The sequence below is a fragment of the Apodemus sylvaticus genome, chromosome 7, assembly GCF_947179515.1.
Source record: "Apodemus sylvaticus chromosome 7, mApoSyl1.1, whole genome shotgun sequence".
Taxonomy (NCBI): domain Eukaryota; kingdom Metazoa; phylum Chordata; class Mammalia; order Rodentia; family Muridae; genus Apodemus; species Apodemus sylvaticus.
The window spans coordinates 47,707,338-47,732,310 of NC_067478.1; the positions used below are offsets into that span (position 1 = coordinate 47,707,338).

The 24,973-nt window shown below is 36.5% G+C and overlaps 1 pseudogene; it reads left to right on the forward strand.

Annotated features, from left to right (window-relative positions):
* The window catches only part of LOC127689697 (high mobility group nucleosome-binding domain-containing protein 5-like), a 133,089-nt pseudogene that overhangs the window by 75,843 nt on the left and 32,273 nt on the right, over positions 1–24,973 (forward strand).

Here is a 24,973-nt window from a genome sequence, read left to right on the forward strand (position 1 = left end):
CATTTTGTCTCCTGGATCTTAATGTCACCTAAATAGTTTTTTCTCTGTGTATTGATATATATTCTGAGAAAATTAAGCAACTCTTCAACATGTCAAATTATTCCCAGTAGATATTTTCTGTTAAAACAATTTTCTTGATAAAAAGCAAACTGTGTTTTCTAAAAATCTTCCTTAAACTGATTCTGAAGTACTTAACATCTTTAGAGGCATGTTAAATTATGTAAAGAATCAACATGTGTTATTTGATGAATTATGGTACTGGTATGAAATGCATCCTGACAAGTATTTACATATAATTCCCATGAAAGCAACAACAACAGAGCAGGATGCCTGTGGCAACAGGAACAATTATTCCCACTGGATTTGAAACAGTTTCGTGGAATAGAACCCAATGTATCCTTGAGGCACTTTGAAGGCAGTTGGATTTAACCTTAATATTTGCTATAATATTTAAGATTATATAACATATTTTTGAGATATTATTATTAAATTATCATCCATTTATTTCTTCTATTGCAGAAGTGGTACAGCATCTCAGAAAGACATATGAGATATAAATTAAAAACAAGGAATGTTTCTATCTCATTAATTGACAATGATACTTTGTATATTGATAAACATGTTTGTATATACATATAAATATTGTCTGAGGGGTTGTTTTGTTTGCCTTGGTGATGTTCATGGGCTGTGGTCCCTCCTAGAGCCATACAGCTATGAGTAGCCCGTGCTGAAGCAAAATGCTATGTTGACATCTGTGGTCCTGCTGCAGTTACAGTTGAGTTGATGTCTGTGGCCTGTGTTGCCACCAAAAACAAGCATATGTTTGTGGTCTGTGCTGCTGCCTGAAGCCATGTTGACTTCTATGACAAGCCTCACCCACCCCCAATTAACTACCTAAACAGGAAGCCATCAAAGAGCACTCTTAAAAATTGTGATAAGGATACTGAGGTGTAACTCTCTACAATAGATGGCTACTGGCAGGGGTGGAAGTGACATAGAATTCACTTTCTTTAACAGGCTGGCCCTGGGAGCTTGACCATGAACCAGTGATTGATTATATGAATAACACAAATGATTCTCCTTTTTAAACCTTTTTAATTGTGGGGACAAAAGGCCACAAGGGTAAGGGACAGTCATGGGAAGACTGTCAAGTAAGGGTGATTGGGATATATTATGTGAAATTTTCAAATAATCAATAATATATATATATATATATATATAAAACAAAACAATATAAATACTGAGTGTGCAAGTTTGTGTAGGCATGCTTGCAGAGATATGAATATCAAAAGATCAGGGGCTGAGCCTAATGGCACAAGCGTATACTCCCACCTACTTGGGAATCTAAGTCAGGAAGATCAATAGTCTAAGACCAAGCTTACATTGAATTCACAATACTTCAAGAAAGAAAATGATTATCATAAAAGAATTATTAAAATAATGATGGAAGCAGGATAAAGTGGCAACTTGTAGTTAGTAGCATGGATCACAGTTTACTTTCATAGACAGGGGGAAACTGAGAGCTTGCTGCAAAGAGTAGTGTGCTTCAATAAGCTAGAGAATTCTTATCTGTAGTGCTATTGTCATGAATGTCTTTGATATAAAGGCAGACCTTTGCAGTGTAGTTTACTTCCATATATCTCGAAACATAAATTATAGTTCATTTCTATATATCAGATACCAATAGGTTAAATATATGACACCATGTACATAAATATTTTCTGTTTTCATAAGCTATTATAGGATAACACTTAAAAATAAAATGATCAGGCATAGGATTTGAAAATAGAATATCTAAGATCTTCTTGGCATCCAAAAAACAATGAAATTGAAATTATGTGATAAGTACACTATAAGTGAATTATATTATATAACCTATACATATCTATATCTACATCATTTTCTCTATATAATCTATATCTATTTCTATATCTATACATTTATCTATATCATCTGTATCTTTATATCATATAAATAGATAGGTACATAGATACATAGATAATATATAGAGAGATGATAGATACATAAATAGATGATAGATGGCATGTATTAAAATTTGAGTTACTGAATAATAAAAATCTGAAAATATCGAAATTGCCCTATATCATATATTTCTTACATGTATTTGTGTAAGTACCTTTCTATTGAGTAATTACCTATAATTGAAATTGCTTATCTAGAATACAGCATATGTTCCCTTATAGTTTTTAGTGGATTTTAAGATTATTATGCCAAATTTTAATCTCACCAGTGATATAAAACTGGTAAGAAAAGCAGCAATAATTTCTGCTCTATTCTTTGTCCCTGCATTTCCTTTTGACAGGAAGAATTCTGGATTAATATTTTTGAGGTGGGGGCCCTATCCCTCAAATGTAAACTGGGCCTACTCACTGGATATGGTCTCTACAGGTTCTGTCTCCCCTTTGCTAGGTATTTCAGCTAAATACCTTTCTGTTGGGTCCTGTGAACTTCCTGGGTCCCTAGCATCTGGGATTTTCTAGTGGCTACCCCCATTCCCCCTCCCCTGCTGATACACAACTACTTCCAGATTCTGACCTTCTGTATTTCTCCCTAATCCCCTCCCATATCTGAACTACCCTCCCCTTTTCCTTTTCCTCCTCTCCCCCTCCCAGATCACTCTCTCCCTCTACTTTCCAGAGATTATTCTATTCCCCCTACTGAGTGGTACTGTAACATCCACACTTTGGTGTGATCTTCTTCTTGGGTTCATATGGTCTGTGAGTTGTATCATGAGTATTCAGAGCTTATTTTTGGCTCTAAATATCCTCTAATCAGTGAGTACATATCATGAGTGTGTTTTTGTGATTGGGTTACCTCACTTAGAATGATATTTTCAAGTTCCATCCATTTGCCTGTGAATCTCATGAAATCATTGTTTTTAATAGCTGAGTAGTACTCCATTGTGTAAATGTACTACATTTGCTGTATCCACTCCTCTGTTGAGGGGCATCTGGCTTCTTTCCAGCTTCTGGCTAGTATAAGTAAGGCTGCTATGAACTTAGTGAAGCGTCTGTCCTTGTTATATGTTGGAGAAAATTTTGGGTATATGCCCAGGAATGGTATAGCTGGGTCCGCAGGTAGAACTATGTCCAATTTTCTAAGGAGCTGCCAGACTGATTTCCAGAGTGGTTGTACTAGCTTGCAATCCCACCAACAATGGAGGAGTGTCCCTCTTTCTCCACATCCTTGCCAGCATCTGCTGTCACCTGAGTTTTTCATCTTAGTCAATTCTGACTGTTGGGAGGTGGAATCTCAGAGTTGTTTTGATTTGCATTTCCCTGATAACTAAGGATGTTGAATATTTCTTTAAGTGCTTCTCAGCCATTTGAGTTTCCTTAGTTGATAATTTTCTGTTTACCTTTGTACCCTACTTTTTAATGGGGATATTTGGCTATCTGGAGTCTACCTTCTTGAGTTCTCTGTATGTATTGGATATTAGCTCTCTATAGGATGTAGGGTTGGTAAGATCTTTTCCAAATCTGTGGATTGCCATTTTGTCCTATTGACAAGGTCTTCTGCCTTACAGAAGCGTTGCAATTTTATGAGGTCCCATTTGTCAATTCTTGATCTTAGAGTATAAACCATTGGTGCTCTTATTTTTTTCTTACAAAAGAAATCTTAAATTTTATTAGGTTTTTTTTTGTATCTACAACTTAATGGCATATTGATTTTAATTTTGATTCTTTTTGAGTTTCACATCATGCACACTGATCCCACTTATTTCCCCGTCCCTACATATCCACCCTCCTCCCTTGCAACCCCCCCACCAAAAATAAAAAACAATTAACAAAACAAAACAAAGCCTAGAAAATATGTTGTCATCATAGAAGCTGCAGTTTGTCACAGTGTGTCCCACGAATATACCCCTTTGTCCACGCATCTTTACTTGCAAAGGTTCAGTGCAATGAGTCACTAATCTGTTTTGATGCCTCCTGCTACTTCTTTCAGGTACCCTGTTGTTGCCTCATCATGGAGATCCTGCAGCCTTGGATCTGCAGAACTGGTCATTTCATGCATCCTTGCAGTTCACAGATGATGGAGATGTTGGGCCAACTCAAAGCCCTGGCTCTGGGCCTAGGTGGTAGCTGAATTAGTCAGCCTGTACATACCAGGGCAATCTCTGGCTGGCTCACCCAATGCTGCAGCTGGCAAGGGGCAGGGCCAGCTTACCTGTACCCATACCAGCAGGACCAGATCTGCTGTGCTGCCCAGTGGATGTGCACTTTCCAGAGTGCTGAGGAAAGTGAGGGACAGGGCCAGCTCTCCCACTCTGCTTTCATGACCCCAGGGCCAAGTGGCAAGGAACAAGAGGCAGGGAGGTTATCTCCCCTGTGCCCACAATACCTCCCAGCAGACAAGTGGCAGGGGCAGCTCTCCCATAGCCCTGCCACCAAGACCAGCCCTACTGTGCTGCCTAGTTGAGGCACAGGGCCTACCCTCCTGAGTGCTGCAGCTAATGAGGAGCGGGTTCAGTTCTGCACAATCCCTGGATATCAACATGGTCGCAAGTGGTAGCACAGACCAGCGATCCACAAGGTCTTTTGAGATAATGTGAACCAGGTACCTGCTGCAGGGACTGGCTTGGGAGAACACCAGTAGCTTATGCTCTAAGATCAAGAATTGACAAATGGGACCTCGTAAAACTGCAAAGTTTCTATAAGGCAAAGGACATTGTTGAAAGGACAAAACTGCAACCAACAAATTAGGAAAAGATCTTTACCAACAATACATCTGACAGAGTGCTTAGATCCAAGATATACAAAGAACTCAAGAAGGTAGACTCCAGAGAGCCAAATATCCCCTTTAAAAATGGGGTACAAAGCTAAACAAAGAATTTTCACCTGATGAATATCAAATGACTAAGAAGCACCTAAAGAAATGTTCAACATCCTTAGTCATCAGGGAAATACAAATCAAAACAACCCTGAGATTTCACCTCACACCAGTCAGAATGGCTAAGATCAAAAAGTCAGGAGAAAACAAGTGCTGGCAAGGATGTGGAGAAAGAAGAACACTGCTCCACTGCTGGTGGGGTTGCAAGCTGGTACTGCCACTCTGGAAGTCAGTCTGGCAGTTCCTCAGAAAACTGGGAATGATACTTCCAGAGGACCCCACTATACCACTCCTGGGGATATACCCAGAGGATTCCCCAGCATGTAATAAGGATGCATGCTCCACTATGTTCATAGCAGCCCTATTTATAATAGCCAGAAGCTGGAAAGAACCCAGATGTCCCTCAGTGGAGGAATGGATACAGAAAATGTGGTATATATATACACAATGGAGTACTATTCAGCCATTAGAAACAATGAATTCATGAAATTCTTAGACAAATGGATGGAACTGGAGAACATCATCCTAAGTGAGGTAACCCAGTCTCAAAAGAACACTCATGGTATGCACTCACTGATAAATGGATATTAGACTAGAAGCTTCGAATACCCAAGACACAATGCACATATCAAATGATGCTCCAGAAGAAGAAAGGAGTGGCCCCTGGTCCTGGAAAAGCTCAGTGAAGCAGTGTAGGGGAATACCAGGACAGGGAAGTGGGAAGAGTTGGATTAGGGAACAGGGGGAGGTAAGATGGCTTATGGGACTTTCGGGGAGGGGGAATCCAGGAAAGGGAAAATCACTTGAAATGTAAATAAAGAATATATTGAATAAAAAAAATGAGGTGGCAGGTGGGGGAGGTCACCCAGAGGCCAGCCCACTGCTATTCCAAGCAACAGAGGTTAGCAGAAAACACCTAGAGGTCAAACAGTTGTCACATAGCACTGGTTGGCTATAAAGACCCAGAGACTTCCCACCACCATGCTGCAGAGCATGTGCAGGAGAAGATACCCAGACACCTGCCTGCCTGCTGCTTGGCCTGCCTGCAGTGGGAGTCACTATTATATGCAAGTATGTGGGGGACAGATGAGAGAGAAATAGAAGTGGAGGGACTTGAGAATGATAAAGTGAAACAGAACTGGGGGTGCAAGAGCAGAGAGGGATAGCCTGTTGGGGGTAGCCTGCCCTGCCATCTGAGGCATGGTGAAGTCCCAGCCATGCTGCTGCCAAGGAACAAGGCATTGATGTTCTGTTCAGGAAATTTTCTTCTATCCCAACATGTTTGAGGTTCTTTCTCACTTTCTCTTCTATTAATCTAATCTAATTCTGTTTTCTACTGGATTCTTTTGACTCCTTTAATAAACGTCAAGTGACCATAGATGTGTGGGTTCATTTCTGAGTCTTCAATTCTATTCCGTTGATCTACTTGTCTGTCTTTATACCAATACCATGAAGTTTTATTACTATTGCTCTATAATATAGCTTGTGGTCTGGGATGATGATTCTACCAGAGGTTCTTTTATTGTTGAGAATGCTTTTTGTTATTCCAGATAAATTTGGAAATTGCTCTTTCTAACTCTATGAAGAACTGAGTTGGGATTTTGATCTGTAGATGGCTTTAGGTAAGATAGACATTTTTACTTGTTCATCCTGCTAATCCATGAGCATTGAAGATCTTTCTATATTCTGAGGTCTTCAATTTCTTTCTTCAGAGACTTTAAGTTTTTGTCATACAGATCTTCCACTTGCTTGTCATACCAAGATATTTTATATATTTTTTTTTACTTTTTATAAATGGTGTTACTTCCCTAATTTCTTTGTCAGCCCATTTATCCTTTGAGTAAAGAAAAAGTACCTCTTTGTTTGAGTTAATTTTGTATATAACAACTTTACTGAAATTGTTTATCAGCTGGAGGAGTTCTCTCATGGATATTTTTTTGGGGCGTCACTTATATACATTATCATATCATCTGCAAGTGATGATATCGTGACTTCTTCCTTTCCAATTTGTACCCCTTTGATCACTTTTGTTGCCTAATTCCCGTGTCTAGAATTTTGAGTACTATATTGAATAGGTAGGGGGAAAGTAGGCAGCCTTGTCTTATCCCTGATTTTAGTGGGTTGCTTCAAGCTTCTCTCCATTTAGTTTGATGTTGACTATTGACTTACTGTATATTGTTTTTATTATATTTAGATATAGACCTTGAATTTCTATTCTCTTCAATACTTTTAGCCTGAAGGGGTATAGTATTTTGTCAAAGGCTTTTTCAGTATCTAATGAGATGACCATTTAGGTTTTTTTCCTTTGAGTTTGTTTATATAGTAGATTATGTTGATGGATTTCCATATATTGAATTATCCCTGTATCCCTGGAATGAAGCCCACTTGATCATGATGAATTCTGATGTGTTCTTGGATTCAGTTTGCAAGAGATTGCTCCACCTAGGGGTCCATCCCATGTGCTGACAACAACTCCAGACACTGTTACTGATGCCAAGAAGTACTTACTGACAGTATTTCATTGTAGCTGAGCCCTGAGAGGCTGTGTCAGAGCCGGACCAAAATAGATGACGATGTACACAGCCAAACATTGGACTAAGCACAGGGACCCCAATGGGGAAGTTAGGGCAAGGACTATAGGAGCTGAAGGGGTTTCCAACCTATAGAAAGAATAACAATATCAACCAACCAGTTACCCCAAAGCTCCCAAGAACTAAACCACCAACCAAAGAGTACACAGGACTTACCCATGACTTCAGATAGATATATACCAGAGGATTGCATCTATAATCGTGTCTGGGTTTTGTAACTGTATATGGGATGGATCCCTATGTGGGGTAGTCTCTAGATGGTTTTTCCCTCAGACTCTGCTCCATACTTTGTATCTCCTTCTGTGGATATTTTGTTCCCCCTTCTAAGAAGGACCAGAGTATTCATGCTTTGTTCTTTCTCCTTATGGGAATCACTTAATATGTGAAATGTGTCTTGGGTATTCCAAGCTTCTGGGCTAATATCCACTTATCAGTGAGTGAATACTGTGTGTGTTCTTTTGTGACTGTGTTACCTCACTCAGGATGATATTTTCCAGTTCCATCCATTTGCCTAAGAATTTCATAAATTCATTGTTTTGAATGGCTGAGTAAAATTCCACTGTGTAAATATACCACATTTTCTGTATCCATTCCTCCATTGAGGGACATCTGGGTTCTTTCCAGCTTTTGCCTATTATAAATAGGGTTGCTATGAACATAGTGGAGCATGTGTCCTTATTACATGCTGGAGAATCCTCTGGGTATATCCCCATGAGTGGTATAACTGGGTCCTCTGGTAGTATTATGCCCAGTTTCCTCAGGAACTGCCAAACTGATTTCAAGAGTGGTTATACCAGCTTGCAATGATGTGGTAAACATTTAATAAAACAGAAAATTGAAGATAAAAATCAATAGTTTGTTTCTGAGAAAGTAAATCTCTGTGTGAATCTTGGAAGATGAACAAAGAATTGTTGTTGAATAAAAATCCATAGGATTTATTAAATCCATAAAAAAACCAAAAATATGTTAGTATGGTTTTGGAAGTATATCTTTAACATCTTACTATCCACATATTTCTGCTTCTTTTATATTACAAGACACTTTAAACATTAACACTGAGACCATCAGAAGTTTCCTGAGAGAAGCACAATGGACGCCATGAGATTATGAACTGGACACAGTCTGGTGACTGAGACACAGTAAAGTCCCAAGTGTTCATGGGCAGAGTTGTTCTGGGTCCAGACAACTCGCAGGCTGGAATTTGGCTTCACTTCTCTCAGATATGATTAGATTGGGAAAATCTTACTACCATTCAGTTCCTTTCTTTTGGCAGTTGATAGAGTTTATGATAGTGTCTACCATACAGGGAAAAGTGAAACCTGGTGTAGTTAAGGATGGAAAACACACAAAACTTTCAGAACCATATCAGTATAAAAGAAGCACTACTTAATAATTTCTCCATCTTATTTCCCCCACACTGGTAACAGCTCCTTCAATAAAGATGATTGCATCTTTAAAAGCAGACGTAAGCATCCTCTAGATAGCTGACATAGGAAACAGCAGTTTTCAACTCTTCAAATTGATCTAGTATGTACACATGTTTGTTTATTATTTTTGTTATTCAATGGGCATGAATTCAATGACAAAATGTCAAAAACTAGATTAAACTTTTATTCTTAATCATGTTAAGCAACATCATTATCCTTTCTCCACAGAAAGATTCTGTTGCAGAAGAATTAATTATTCAACTTTAATGACTAATTATAAGCCACAGAGGTTACATCATGCTTTCATAAATAGACAATGAGATAATCAGCATAGAGGACCAGTCTGAGTTAGTGACACTGCATAGAAATGCTTCTGAACTGACTACTAAATTATAAGTTTAGCTGTTATGTTTATTCAAGAAGTGATATGTGTGCTGTTTTCACCAAAATCATTTTTTTCTCTTTGTTCAAGTGTTGTTTCTAATTATTGTCAGGAATAATTGTTGAGATTCTATAAATGTGATAATGCATAGGCAAGATAATCAACCCTTCTGTGATTTGGAGATATTTGAAGTTACCTTTATTCATTAACAGTTTATTTACAGTTGTCTTAGTTAACATTTTTGCTGTGACAAAACGCCAGGACAAAAAATTTGGAAAAGTTATATTTCACTTTCACATCAACCTCACAATGAGGGCAGGAAGTGAGGGCAAGAACTCAAACAATCCAGAGATCTAGAGGTAGAAACTGATGCAAAAGCCATAGAAGAAGACTGCTTATTGGCCTGCTTATCATAGCTCTGTTGTAGCACCCAGGACTACCTGCTAAGAGATAGAGCAATTCTAAGTAACCTGATTCTTCTCATATCAACCATCAATCAAGAAAATGAATCCAGTCTTGGCCACATGTGGCCAAGTGGGGACATTTTCCCAACTAAGTTTCTTCCAAATTGACTTTTTGTAGTTTATGCTAAGTTGACATAAAATTAATCAGTCCAATAGTATGGAATACTTTGTCTTAACTCTGGATAATAACTATTACTGCTGCATATTGATTGCCTTATATTGTAAAATAGGCATAATTATTATTTCATTTTACAACTTGTTTTTTATTCAAAATAGCTGTTTATTACATAAATACAGTGTATAAGATGCTTAACTGGCCCAAGGATGTGTAATGCTCAAAGAAAGCTAAGCCTTCGTTTTTTTCAGCATATTGGGTGTTTTTATTTAAAAAGACAAAATATACTTATGCACATAAATATATTTTATTGGTGATATGTATCCTATAGATAAGTTTTGAAATGTTAACAAAGAATGTAGAAAATAAATAAAAAAAGAAAAGTTTCTGCCAATGTCATTATGTAAAGTGGAAAAGACAAGACCTGTCTGGAACATTTAGTAAGACTTTATCCTCTTTCATTAAATGCATTCTTAGTGTTAGCAAAAATAGATAAACAAGATTAAGGCAATGCACACAGACTCATAAGCATATACATACATATCAGACAAATTGCATTTAGGGACTATACCATAACTTAAGAGGATTGACATAAATATCAAAGTTTATGCATTTATTTTGGGGGGCATTTTCTATGCTTCTGTAAATTAGTTTAAATCCATTTAAATGTGACAATGAACAAAAATAAGCTAACAACAAATAATAGAATATATAAATAAGTTCTTAATAACCATATGATTATGGTGATGCTTTTATATGTATAAACAAAATTGTTTATAGAATTCAAAATTGATGAAATATTTTAATAACGCTTTGTTTAGAACCATTGAAAAGAGCAAATGAGTCACTAAAGGCACACTGTGACATTAAATTTGAGACCAAAATTTGAATAAAATTTCCTCTATTTTGCAGCTTAAAGAATCATAAGCACAGCAACTTTGAAAAGTAAATTATGATCTCTTGAGAATGACCATGCAATAAGAGAAAAGATATCATCCTGCTTCTAAAAATAACTGATATGAGGACTGCACTAATAACAGCAGATTAAGGTAGAGGAGGAAGAGTCAGTGGGTTGAAAAGACCACTTAGAGTTCTGCTCTTATAAATAATTCCAGATTTGATGCATCTGACTGTGCTATGGGAAAAATACCAAAGTATAGCTTGCATAAATCTCATTACCACATGTATCTGGTGAAGCTTAAGGGGTGTCCTAGAATTGTACCATTGAAATGTTCATCCATCTTTGGGATTCTGTGATTTTACATAAGACAGAAAAGGAAAACTACTTTATTTGTCTATGCAGGTACAGGGATAGCCAGAAAAGAATGTAACTGTCTCCTCTATTTAAAAACATCTTCTTAATAACTCTTTTGTTAATAATGAAGCACAACCATTATAAATAAAACTTTAATGTAAGGTTGGCCAAAAGATTAATGTGTTAAAAAAGAAAATTCATAAGACAACATGTTGCATTCATCACAGTCAGAAGATTTTTTTAATGGTCTGAAAATAATATTAACAAATAAAACAGTTTCTTCTCTTTATTACAGATGAGGAGGCTGAGACACAAATAGATTTATCCTGGTTCAAAGAGCCACTTATCAGAAAAAAAAACCTTGTTATTAAGCATAAGATTTTACATATTCTGCTATGCAGAATATACAACATAGAATTAAATCACATATATAATAGTACAGGTTATAACTTGTAAGGCACATGGAGTTCAGAAAATAGGAATCAAATGGTGTACTACAAAAATCAGAAAAAAAAATCTGTATACCATAGAATCTGCTAGGAGTTATTTAAGAACTGATATTGTGATGAGAAGTAGTTGGAAAAGAAATGAGCCTGATATTTTAGCATATTGAGTGTCAAAAGCAGATGATAGGATCTAGAACAAACTACTTTGAAAGAATTTATTTGAACAACATGTGCCATGCAGAGTTAGAAAAGCAAATGGCATGTTCAGGAAGAAAGGATGTAACTATGCAGAATAGTATCTGCACAAAGCACAGCTATGTCATATTATTGGTATAACTGAAAATATCTTAAAATTGGATGATAATGAACTGCACTATTACTGGTCTCACACCATAAAAATGATATTCCTTGTTGAAGGGAGCTGGCTAATTATGTCAACTTGACACAAGCTGGAGATGAGGGGAACCTCAATTGAGAAACTGCCTCCATAAGATCAGGCTGTAGGCAAGATGATATTTTTTTTTTAAATAATGATTGATGGGAGAAGTCCCAGCCCATTGTGGGCAGTGCAATTCCTTGGCAAGTGATTCTGGGTTCTATTAGAAAGCAAGCTGAGCAAGCCATGGGATCAAGACATTGAGTAGCCATGTACATTTTCAATGCAAACCCCATCAAAATTCCAACTCAATTCTTCACAGAGATAGGAAAAGCAATTCTCAAATTCATCTGGAATAACAAAAACCCAGGATAGCAAAAACAATTCTCAACATTAAAAGAAATTTCTGGGGAATCATCATCCCTGACTTCAAGCTCTACTACAGAGCAATAGTGATTAAAAACTGTGTAGTATTGGTACAGTGACAGAAAGGTAGATCAATGAAATAGAATTGAAGACCCAGAAATAAACTCACACACATACGGTCACTTGATCTTTGACAAAGAAGCTAAATTCATCCAGTGAATAAAAGAAAATATTTTCTTTCTTTTCTTTTTTTAAAAGATAGATTTATTTATTTATTTATTTATTTATTTATTTATTTATTTATTATATCTAAGTACACTGTAGCTGTCTTCAGACACTCCAGAAGAGAGCATCAGAACTCTTTACTGATGGTTGTGAGCCACCATGAGGGTGCTGGGATTTGAACTTAGGAACTTTGGAAGAGCAGTCTATGTTCTTACCCACTGAGCAATAAATGGTCCTGTTCTAACTGGTGATCGACAGGTAGAAGATTGCAAATTGATCCATTTTATCTCTCTGTACAAAGCTCAACTCCAAGTGAATCAAGGATTTCACATAAAACCAGATACACTGAATCCAATAGAAGAAATTTTCAAAAGAGCTTCGAGCACATTGGCACATGGGAGATTTTCCTCAACAGAGCACCAATGGCTCAGACTCTAAGATCAACGGTTGACAACGGGATCTCATAAAATGGAAAAGGTTCTGCAATGCAAAGGACACTGTCACTAGGACAAAGTGGCAACCCACAGATTGGGAAAAGATCTTTATCAATGCTACATCAGAAAGAGGACAATATCCAAAATATACTAAGATCTCAAGTTAAACTCCAGAGACCCAAATCACTCTCTTAACAATGGGGTAAAGAGATAAGCAATGAATTTTCAACTGAGAAATCTTGAATGGCCAAAAAGCACAAAAGAGTCTTCAAAATCCTTAGTCATTAGGGAAATGCAAATCAAAATAACTTTGAGATTCCACCTCATACCAATCAGAATGGCTAAGATCAAAAACTCAGGTGACAGCAGATTCTGGCAAGGATGTGAAGAAAAAGGAACACTTCCCTCTTGCTGGTGGGATTGCAACCTAGTACAACAGTTTGGAAACCAATTTGTCCTTCATAAAATTGAAAATAGTTCTACCTGAAACCTAGTTATACAACTATTAGACATATACCCAAAAGATGCTCCAACATATAACAAGGACACATATTCCATTATTTTTAATAGCCAGAAGCTAAAAACAAATCAGATGTCCCTCCACAGAGGAAAAAAAGTGTGGTACATTTACACAATGGGGCACTACTCAGCTATTAAAAAGAAGGACTTTATGAATTTTGCATGCAAATGGATGGAACTAGCAAATATTATGAGTGAGGCAACCCAGAACCAAAAAGACACACATGGTATGTAATCACTGTAAGTAGATATTAGCCCAAAAGCTCAGAATACCCATGGTACAACTCACAGACCATATAAAGTTTAACAAGAAGGAAAACCAAAGTGTGGATGCTTCAATTCTACTTAGAAGGGGGAAAATAATAACAGGAGGTAGAGGGAGAGAGAGACCTTGGAGGGAGAGAGGAAGGGGGGAGGATTTAAAGGAAGCCAGATCAGGTATGGAAGAAAAGAGAGAGAAATACAGAGGGGTCAGAAATGTTGTACTAGATCTACATATTAGGGATGGAATTTTTTTCCTGTGGAATAGGACTTAAAAATCTAATTGGAGAGCAGCTGGTTACCTCCATAACAATAAAATAACTATTGCCCCTGAAGATCTGTCTTATTGGCATGGCAATCACAATCCATGTGGCTTACATCTGGGAATGTAAACGAGATAGCCTCTTCCAGGAGCATGAAAGTTAGCTAGCAAGGAGAAAGCTTCTACCTCTATAAGATGGAATCATATATAAAGTATGTCTTTAGCAATTAGATCTAACTACCTAGTTTACTTGGTGCCTAAGCAAGAAAAATGTCAAAATTCTGTATTGGTTGGAGCTATTAAAATTTAATTATGTATATATTTATGCCATGGGTTTCTCAACTAAAGGCCTTGATTTTGCTAGGAAAATGTTCTATCCCTGCCAAATCCTCAAGTTCAAATACCTGTTTTTTAAATGGGAAATAAATACTTGTCTGTCAGAGAGAATTAAAATATGAAGTTATACAATAATTTTATTCCAATTACAGTTATTAGACATTTTTACTTAGACAATGTTCTCTGACAGTGAGAATATTTCATAATTATAGATTCACAAGCCAACTCAGGAGGCCACTGATGATTCAGTGCCATTTTGCAGTAGATTGTAAAATGAAGCCTTGTTGATTGCTATTTCACTAACTTTTCAAAATGCTAGTTTTATTTCTTGCTTTGGGTATTTCAATATTCCACTATGTAATACACTCTACATGAAGATAGATAAAGTCACTAAAAATTTCTAGAGCTATATTCCTGAAAATGTCTGTAGAGAATATGCAAGTCACTTTCATTCTGCCAGAGTAGCAATGGTTTATATAATCTCAGCAGGGGCTAATTGGCAGCACCCTGTGTTATAGAAAAGTTACACCATAGAATAAGTTTAAATCTGTATTACACACATGTGTTCTTGAATCATGTGATCCTTTTGTTTTTATTTCTAAAATTTTAAATTTGTTGATTGTTAGGGTTTTTGTGTTGTGAACATCCACCATGAGCAAGGAAACTCTTTTAAGGACAACATTTAAGTGGGCTGGCTTACAGGTTCTGAGGTTCAGTCCAGTATCATAAAGGTGGGATCATGGCAGTGTCCATGCAGGGATGACACCGGAGGAGCTAAGAGTTCTACATCTTCATCTGAAGGGTGCTAGGAGAAGACTGGTTTCCAGGGAGCTAGGATGAGGATCATAAAGCTCACACCCATGATGACACAGTCCACACCTACTCCAAGAGGGCCACACCTCCTAATAACACTTCTCCATAGGCCAAGTATATACAAACCATTACATCGATATGGTTACATCCAGTTCTTGTTGCTAACTTTCTAGGTAGCTCTATTCCTGAGGAAAAAGAAAGATTTTTTTCTTTTTTTTTCTTTTCTTTTTTTTTATTCGATATATTTTTTATTTACATTTCCAATGGTTTCCCCTTTTCTAGCTCCCCACTCCCCGAAAGTCCCATAAGCCCCCTTCTCTCCCCCTGTCCTCCCACCCACCCCTTCCCACTTCCCCGTTCTGGTTTTGCTCTATACTGCTTCACTGAGTCTTTCCAGAACAAGGGGCCACTCCTCCGTTCTTCTTGTACCTCATTTGATGTGTGGATTATGTTTTGGGTATTCCAGTTTTCTAGGTTAATATCCACTTATTAGTGAGTGCATACCATGATTCATCTTTTGAGTCTGGGTTACCTCACTTAGTATGATGTTCTCCAGCTCCATCCGTTTGCCTAAGAATTTCATGAATTCATTGTTTCTAATGGCTGAATAGTACTCCATTGTGTATATATACCACATTTTTTGCATCCACTCTTCTGTTGAGGGATACCTGGGTTCTTTCCAGCTTCTGACAATTATAAATAGGGCTGCTATGAACATAGTGGAACATGTATCCTTATTACATGCTGGAGAATATTTTGGGTATATGCCCAGGAGTGGTATAGCAGGATCTAAAGATTTTTTTCTAATCTTGGCATTGTGAGGCGTTTCACACAATGTGAGAAGGAGGAGAGAACATAGCCAAAGATCTAAGATGGAAAAGACCAAATGTCAAGGCAAATAATGATAACTTGATTACTTCATATTACTGTAAATATTTCATTAGAATTCCTTAATTAAGCCAGCTACTCTGCTTTTCAGTGTTCAAGGCAAAGGGCAGATAGCTTTCATTAGATACAGAGATATATTTATACAGAATGGAAATTTTCATCTGACCCCAGAGTACAGAAAATGTCTTTTGGAATTTTTTCCTGCTGAATTACAATGTCTCTGTTTAGAAATCTGGCTGTAGATGACTTTGCAAATTAATGTTATAAGAATCACTTCAGTCATTATATTCTTCCTCCTCCTTTTCCTCCTCCTCCTCCTTTTCCTCCCCCTCCTCCTTTTCTTCCTCCTCCTCCTTTTCCTCCTCCTCCTCCTTTTCCTCCTCCTACTACGTCTCCTCTTCCTCCTGCTTCTCTTCTTCCTTCTCTGTCTCATCCTTTTCTTCTATACACTAGCTATCCTAACTTGAAGTAGGCTTTAGGCTCCATAATAGTCCTTTGATTATACAACAGCATAATCCTAAATACCTTTGTGTTTCTTATGAATAAAAATACCCTGCTGTCTTTCTTTTTGTATGAGTAATTTTTAAAAAAGAAAAAAAGTATATGACAATATTTCAGAATTGTTCCATAATTCCATGATTACAAGATGGAAGACCTGGACAAAAGGTTTCTTCTATCATCTTATGGGAAAGGAAGAAGTCTTAGCACAAGTTTGCTTAAAAAATCATAGTTCCTCATCTCATAAGAATTCAGTCTACAAGACAGAACAGCCAAAAATACTGTTTGACATACTAATAGAAGGTTTATAAATATATATGCATTGACATCTCTCTTCCACATTATCTAGACATATATACATATAGACACTGCTTATTCTGAATATGCAACCACAGAACACAAAGCCATGTAAGTATAGAAGATATAATGTCTAAAAATTGAGACAGCAAATAAAGGATGTAGTAAGGTAAATAAAATTTTTGAAAGAGGTATTTTTCTTTTGTATACTATTTATGATATATGTATATCTAATACATATACTGTGTATATGGATGGCTATTTTATCTATGCATATTTGAAGTCATAACCTGTATAAGAGATACCAGTATAATCTCTAACATTATTTTAAATATAGTACTTAAACTCAGAGTTAACTGTTATTCCTAACTCTCATCAAAGACATTTCTTTTTGATAAAATATCACAGAAAGCCACATCTTGTCAAAGTGCACAGAACAAGTGAGCATAAGATGTTCAGCCATAATCGATATATATATTTCACAGGTCCTACATCAAGATCGCCAGGAAAATCTTAGAATGGGAAGCAGAGAAGTTTTAGGAGTCAGGAGACAAAGCAAAGGAACTGTTATGAGATAATATCTTTTATGCATGACAGGAGAGCTATACCCATGAAAGCACAATAATATAGCTGCCTAAACAAGGCCTGAACAATGACATTACCAGTTGACAGGAGAATCAGCATTCTCAAGTGACATGTAGCCTACTTAGTTATCCAATACCAAATGATCAGACCTAAGCACATGTTTTCAGGCATTACACTAAGTGGACATAGTACATTATACATATATCAGTATATGTGTGTGTGTGTGTGTATAAAACAATACTAAGTAAAGAATAAGATATTATTATTATTATTATTATTATTATTGCAATATAGGGGAAGATATAGATACTAGCTAGAATAATCTTGCATAAAATTGTCAAACCAAAACCATTATATGTCTTCTCTTAGCACAGGCTTCTGGTTTGTTGTGTAACTGCGAAGAAATTTTATGCAAGTTAGAGAAACATTTTGGTATAAAGTATATATGGCATATTGATATAAAGGTATATGTCAATCCATTTTATTCTGCAATGTTTGTCGAATTAGGTTAACACAAATGGTCACACACTAAATACACTGATATTGTAAATAGGAAAAACTATGAAGGAAATAGGTTATAATTATGTCTTAGTTAGGTTTCTGATGTAGTAAAACTATTGCCTTGGCAACACTTAGAATTAAAAATATTTACTTGGGGCTGACTTGCAGTTTCAAAGGTTTAGTCCATTATCATAATGGTAGAAATTATAGAGGCAGCCGGGCAAATATGATGTTAGATATGCAACAGGAGGAGAGAATGACACTGGGAATGGCTTGAACTTCTGAAACCCCAAAGCCTACACTCAGTGACACACTTCCTCCAAGTAGGCCAACCCTACTCCAAAAAGAGAAAATATCCTGATCTTTTCAGATAAGATCATTCCATACAAACTGCCACTGTCTACTTGAAAATAATTTAATTACTAAATTTAGTAGGCAAAAGGAAGAGAACTAAAGTGTCCCAGAGAGGAGTCCTGAAGATCATCATCACCACCATCATTGTTAGGTCATCAGAGATATAAGATTTCATGTATGAGTCCACTGTGTTTATGTTATCTGCATAAAATCTCTCTCTCTCTCTCTCTCTCTCTCTCTCTCTCTCTCTCTCTCTCTCCCTCTCTGTGATTCATGACATCTTATTCCATAACTATTTTTTACATATAAATAAGAATACACATATCCATAAAAGTAATAGGAAGTATATAGAATGCAATTAGAAATTATATTGGTTTTGGAGATTGGTAGTTATAATTTCTTGTGTAGATTCTACAATTTCTCCTCCCATGCAGAGTTGGTATGTTTACATTCCTAGGCATCAGTTACCTTGTATTGAGTGGGCCTTGAGCCTAAAACACAAGTTTGGTAATCCTCAAGATCCAACTGCCACTATTGCACTATTGAAGATAACTTGCCAAGAAGTCACTATGGTAGTGAACAGACTTACTAGTTAAGTAGAACTGTAGGTTTCTCTTCTCCTGTGGCAACTGATAGTATAAGAGTTCATAATTGGGGAGGTTTCCAGGTCAGGAACAGTTCAATTATTCCAGATCTGGACCAGTTTAATTATTCTAAGTCTTGTGTTTGAAGGGTGTGTTTTCTTCAACTCTACTGTCTTATTTTCATGTGCTAGGAATCTACTAAGAGCAATAGCATAACCTATATTGTTTTGTGGATTGCTTGAACCCAAGCTGACTAGTGACTTAAAGGAAGAGATACTTTGCATGGAACTGGGATTTTTGTTATATAGTCTATGGCTCCTGAGGGAAACATTATTACCCAATATGGCAAACGTTGCACAAATATGCAAATACACAAAAATATGCACAAATTAAACTTTACACTTGTATAAGTGCATATACATATGTGTGTGTGTATACAAGTATATGTGTGTGAATGTGTGTATGTATTTTAATTAATCTTATAAACTATATTTTCCTGTGGTCTTTTCAAACATCCTTAGTGTTACTCACCTCTCATTCCTCCCTATTATTTTACATTGCCCTCCTTCCCCCTCCCCACCTAAGTTACCCCATCGTCCCCTCTTTATGTTACCTACTATCTTCCCCTCTAGAGATTCCTCTCCCTTTTATATCACCCCTTTCTTTTATTTCCATGGCTTCTGAAGTTACTTCAAGTTATACACTCTAATGTAAGGTTTTGGATCTATAATTGACAAATGAAAGAGAGCATTGTCTTTTGGGGTCTGGGTTATGTCACTCAGTATGATATTTTCCAGTTCTATTCATTTACATTCAAATTAATGCTCTTCCTTTATGATTCCATATAATTCTATGTGTTTATGTACCATATTTTAATTATTCATTCATTAGTTAGACATCTAGGGTGCTTCCATACCAGAGCAACTATGAGTAAAGGAGCAAGAAATATGCCTAAGCAAGTACCTCTGCAGGAGATAATCATGTTCTTAGGATATATGCCAAATACATTATTAGTTTTATAGGGATTGTATAATTTGGCTTCAATAGTGGCTGCAGGAGTTTCTATAGTAACAACAAAAAGAATGAGGATTTTCCTGCCTCCCCATCCTCACCAGCACTTGTTAATTGTTCTCCAAATCTTATCCATTCTATCTGGATTAAGGTAAAATCCCAATGACTTTTCAATTTGAATTTATATAATTATAACTTTATAGACATATCTTCTTTTGAAAAACGTTCCATTCAGCCTGTTTTAATTGGAGGTATTTGTTTTTCTTGTTCTTGTTCTTGTTCTTGTTCTTGTTGTGTGTTTTGAGATAGATAGATAGATAGATAGATAGATAGATAGATAGATAGATAGAGATAGAGATATAATATAAAAGATGTATATGTAGAAAAGATTTATTCCTACCCACAAAGAAAAGTTCACATAAAAATATAAATGAGAAGCCCAAATTTAATTCACCCTTGATTTGAAGAAAATACTAAAAATTAAATGAAAGTCATTATCCTTATACTAGAACCATAAAGTTAAAAGAAACCATGGGACTGAAGAGATGACTTATTGGTTAAAAGCACTGGATACCTTTCAGAGATTTGGGTTCAATTACAAGGAACCAGAGGGATGTTCACAACCACCTCTAAATCCAGTCTTAGGAGATCTGATGCCCTCTTCTGGCCTTTCTGTACCCTGGACATCCACAAGGTGCACAGACAAACATGTAGACACAATATTCATGCATATAAAAACATAAATATTATTTTGAAGGCTCATAACTTCTGGTAGAAAGGGAGAACAAAAGTTAGATTATATGTAGTATATTTTAATCATGTTTTAACAATTTTCCATCACTAGTTACCAGGAGAATGAACAGTTAACTAAGCACAAAGTCATCTTGGAACACAAGAACAGGCTCTAGGTTTAGGGGTTTTATGACTTTTATCTGTATATGACAAGCTGTTCTATTCCAAAGATTGGCAAACTATGAACCATGGGACAATTTTCATATGTCACTTTAAGAAAACCAAAGGCAAAACCAAGTGTTTTGCAATACAGTTGTGCATAGTTATTTACAGTCTTTGACATCTAAAACAAAACAGCACAGTTGTGCTGCTGTCATAGGAACCACATGGCTATCAAAAACCGTGTAGCACCTTCTCTGTACCCTTTATGTTCTACATCTACCTCAAAATAGTTACATCCATATGTTGTGGATTGCTGTTTGTATTTTCCGCTCCCTCAAGGGAGGGGCATATACCCTGGTGACAACAGGTGAAACGCTAATTGGTTAGATAAGGCAAGAACCAGTGATTGGGCAGTGGAAAGAAATTATGAAGCTTAAAGTTTTAGAGAGGGGTAAGAGGAAGAAAAGAGATGAGATGGAGGACATAGAGAAGATAGAAGAAAAGGAAAAGGAACCAGAACAACATGGCCTGGACAAGCTGCAAGTAGCTAGGGATTTCACAGATGGGCAATAGAGTAATGTAGAGTACATTAGCCCGATCTAGGTGTGCAGCTTGTATTTACATCAATTGAGTTTTGACTTTGTTTTTTGAGGTTTGACTTCTTTACATGGGCATTTTGTGGTTGGAAATTTACCATTATAAATCTGGCTGGTATATTATAAGTCTCTTGTGTTATCATTTTATGGAGCTAAGGGGCTCTGCGCTGGTGGCAGCTGGCTTTCTGCAGGCTAGCCACAGGGGGGTGGATGGCCTGAGAAGTGCAAGCAGTATGGCAGGATCTGGCTGTGGGAACCAGGGCAAGACTACCACATGGGGCTGGCCAGGTAGGTGAGTGAGACTGCCGATGATGGGGATTAGCTGGATTTAGCATGTTTCATTTATTAAAACTAAATGCTACATCTATATATTGCATATAAAAGCAGGGTTTCTGTTTTTATTATCAAAATTTTTTCATCTCTCATAATTAAATGCAAGTTAGATGTGTTAAAATACTATTTGGTTTGTCATTTTGCAACAAATTTATAGAATTTTTGGCTCTTATGGTATCATTTACACACAAATTCTAAGATTATACATTGATTATTCATGAACAAGTTCTAAGTTTGTTTGCTTTGCCAGTAAATATGAGATAATTGTGAGTATAAATATGAGGTCATTATGAATGTGATCCCTAAACTATAGCTTGAAAGGAAAAGTATTTGCTTAGGGTAAGTGAACTTGGTAATATAATAAGTACTGAGTTTCTAGAGATAAAATCAATTACATACCTACATAGCAACATTACATTTAAGAAGACTATAGCCATAGCTATAACAAGATTCTAGACATAATACATCTGGGGGTGGAATGTAACTCTGAGGCCAATCATCTAAGACACCCACTCCACAGAATAACTTACAAATGTAATAAGGAAAGTTCAAATACGTATTCTAAATTACTATAAAAAACAGAGCTTTGTTCCTATGAACCAATGGCTCAAGAATCAAACAGCTATAATATTTCTGAAAGCCATGAAAATACTAGTATTTACAGAGATGGTGGTTTATGAAGTCAATGCTAAACAAAAACAAAAATATTTCATAAATTATTAAAATATTCCATTATAGTATTAAAGTAAGAAAGCAATATTTGAATGGAGTAATATTGGCATCGTGAAGAGTAGAAGGGCAGCTAAATGAGTAAAGACATAAAGGAAAAGAAAGGGAAAGGAAGGAAGGGAAGGAAGGGAAGGGATGGAAGGGAAGGAAGAAAGGGAAGGGAGGAAGGGAAGGGAAGAGAAGGGAAGAAAGGGAAGGAAAGGAAGGGAAGGGAAGGAAGGGAAGGGAAGGAAAGGAAGGGAAGGGAAGGAAGAAAGGGAAGGGAGGAAGGGAAGGGAAGAGAAGGGAAGGAAGGGAAGGAAAGGAAGGAAGGGAAGGGAAAGGGAGAGAAGGAAAGGTGAAGGGAAGGGAAGGAAGGGAAGGGAAGGTGAAGGAAAGGGAAGGAAGGGAAGGGAAGGAAGAAAGGGAAGGGAGGAAGGGAAGGGAAGAGAAGGGAAGGAAGGGAAGGAAGGGAAGGGAAGGAAGGGAAGGAAGGGAAGGGAAGGAAGAAAGGGAAAGGAGGAAGGGAAGGAAGGGAAGGAACAAGGGAAGGAAAGGAAGGAAGGGAGGGAAGGAAGGGAAGGGAAGGGAAGGAAGGGAAGGGAAGGGAAAAGAAGGGAAAGGAAGGGAAAGGAAGGGAAGGGAAGAGCATAACGAGACTCATTCAGAAATTCAAAACTAAAAATGATTATCACAAAGAGTATGTATGATAGTTGCCATTTATGGTATTTGTTTGCTAAAGTATAACAGTAATATATAACTTTTTATTATGACAAAAATATAGTTAGCTGTAAGCATATAAAGGGAATCTCTATAAATTGAAATTTATTAATGTTTATTTATAGTCTAGAAAGCTTAAAGGTAATAAATTATTGCCTTCTAAAACTATTGGTATTTAAAGTGACATATATCAATCTTGACATGAATGTAAAAGAAAAAAAAATAAAACAAATAACTAAATATTTCCTGCCAAGAAGTCTTACAAGAAAATACTAAAATGTTAAATGCATTTGTTGTCTTGAAATTTTAAGCTGTAATATTGCTAGAGTCTTTTCATTAAATATGTATAAATATTCAACACACTTGCAAATAATGTCCAGATATATAAATAGATAAGTAGGTAGGTAGGTAGGTAGGTAAGTAAATAGGTAGATGATAGGTATAGAGAATCAATTACTTTGAAGTTCATTGGAAAACAATTAACAGGAGTAAAATTGTTTTCTGTGAGATAAAGAATGAGGCCATCTTATTTATACAGAATACTCCAAGGTAATTTGAAGTCTAAATGATTAGTTTCCTGGTTGTAAATATTATATTTTCTTTCATTCCTTACTGAACTCCTTGAAATACCAAAGAATTTCTTTAGTTTTATTTTGTTTTTAAGGGAGAAGAAGAAGAAAGAAGAAGAAGAAGAAGAAGAAGAAGAAGAAGAAGAAGAAGAAGAAGAAGAAGAAGAAGAAGAAGAAGAAGAAGAAGAAGAAGAAGAAGAAGAAGAGCAAGAAGAACAAGAAGAAGAACAAGAACAAGAACAAGAAGAACAAGAAGAAGAACAAGAAGAAGAACAAGAAGAAGAACAAGAAGAACAAGAACAAGAAGAACAACAAGAAGAAGAAGAACAAGAACAACAAGAAGAAGAACAAGAAGAACAAGAAGAACAACAAGAAGAAGAAGAACAAGAACAACAAGAAGAAGAACAAGAAGAACAAGAAGAAGAACAAGAAGAAGAAGAACAAGAAGAACAAAAAGAAGAAGAAGAAGAAGAAGAAGAAGAAGAAGAAGAAGAAGAAGAAGAAGAAGAAGAAGAAGAAGAAGAAGATAGAAATAATAGAAATAATATTTGAAAGAAAAATTCTAAGTATATGAGTGTTAAATAAGTTAGCAGTCTCCAAAACTGAATGCTGAGCAGGCTCTGGTGAAGTCCAGTTGTGCCACAGGAAGTTTTGAAGCCTGGAATTCAGGGCATCATGTGGACCAAGAAAAGGAATGAAGGCAGAAACAGTGGTTAAAGTGCAATAGTTAGCTAAATCTCCTTTCTAGCTACAGAGGGGGAAACTCCAGGACTTTTTTCTCCAAGCACATCACTTCTCCACTTGTTTATAGCCAACTTGACACAAACTGTAGTTATTTGTGAAGTGTGACTCTCATTTGAGAAAATTCCTCTGAAAGATTTGCCTGTCTGTAAGTCTAGAGCATTTTCATCCTGACTGACATGAGTGCTCTCAGCCCATTTTGGGCTGACCCCAAACCCCACCCCAGGTAGTCCTGGGATATATAAAAACCAAGGCAAGAAAGCCAGAAGGAGCAGATCAGCATGCAGGATTTCCCTGTGTCTTCTGCTACAGTTACTTCATCCAGGTTCCTGTCATTTGAGATTCAATCTTACTTCCCTAAGTGATGAACTGTTACCTGGAAGTGTAAGAAGAAATAAACCCTTTCCTTCCCAAATCACTTTTGACTTTATTAAAAGCAATAGAAACCCTAACTAAGACACACACTGAGGGTTTTCTCTGGTCTGTGAACCAACAGCTAAGTTGGGGAAGAGGGTCTCTTACTCAGTAAATAGCGACTGCAGAAAAATTTTATTCACTTCAGTGTGAA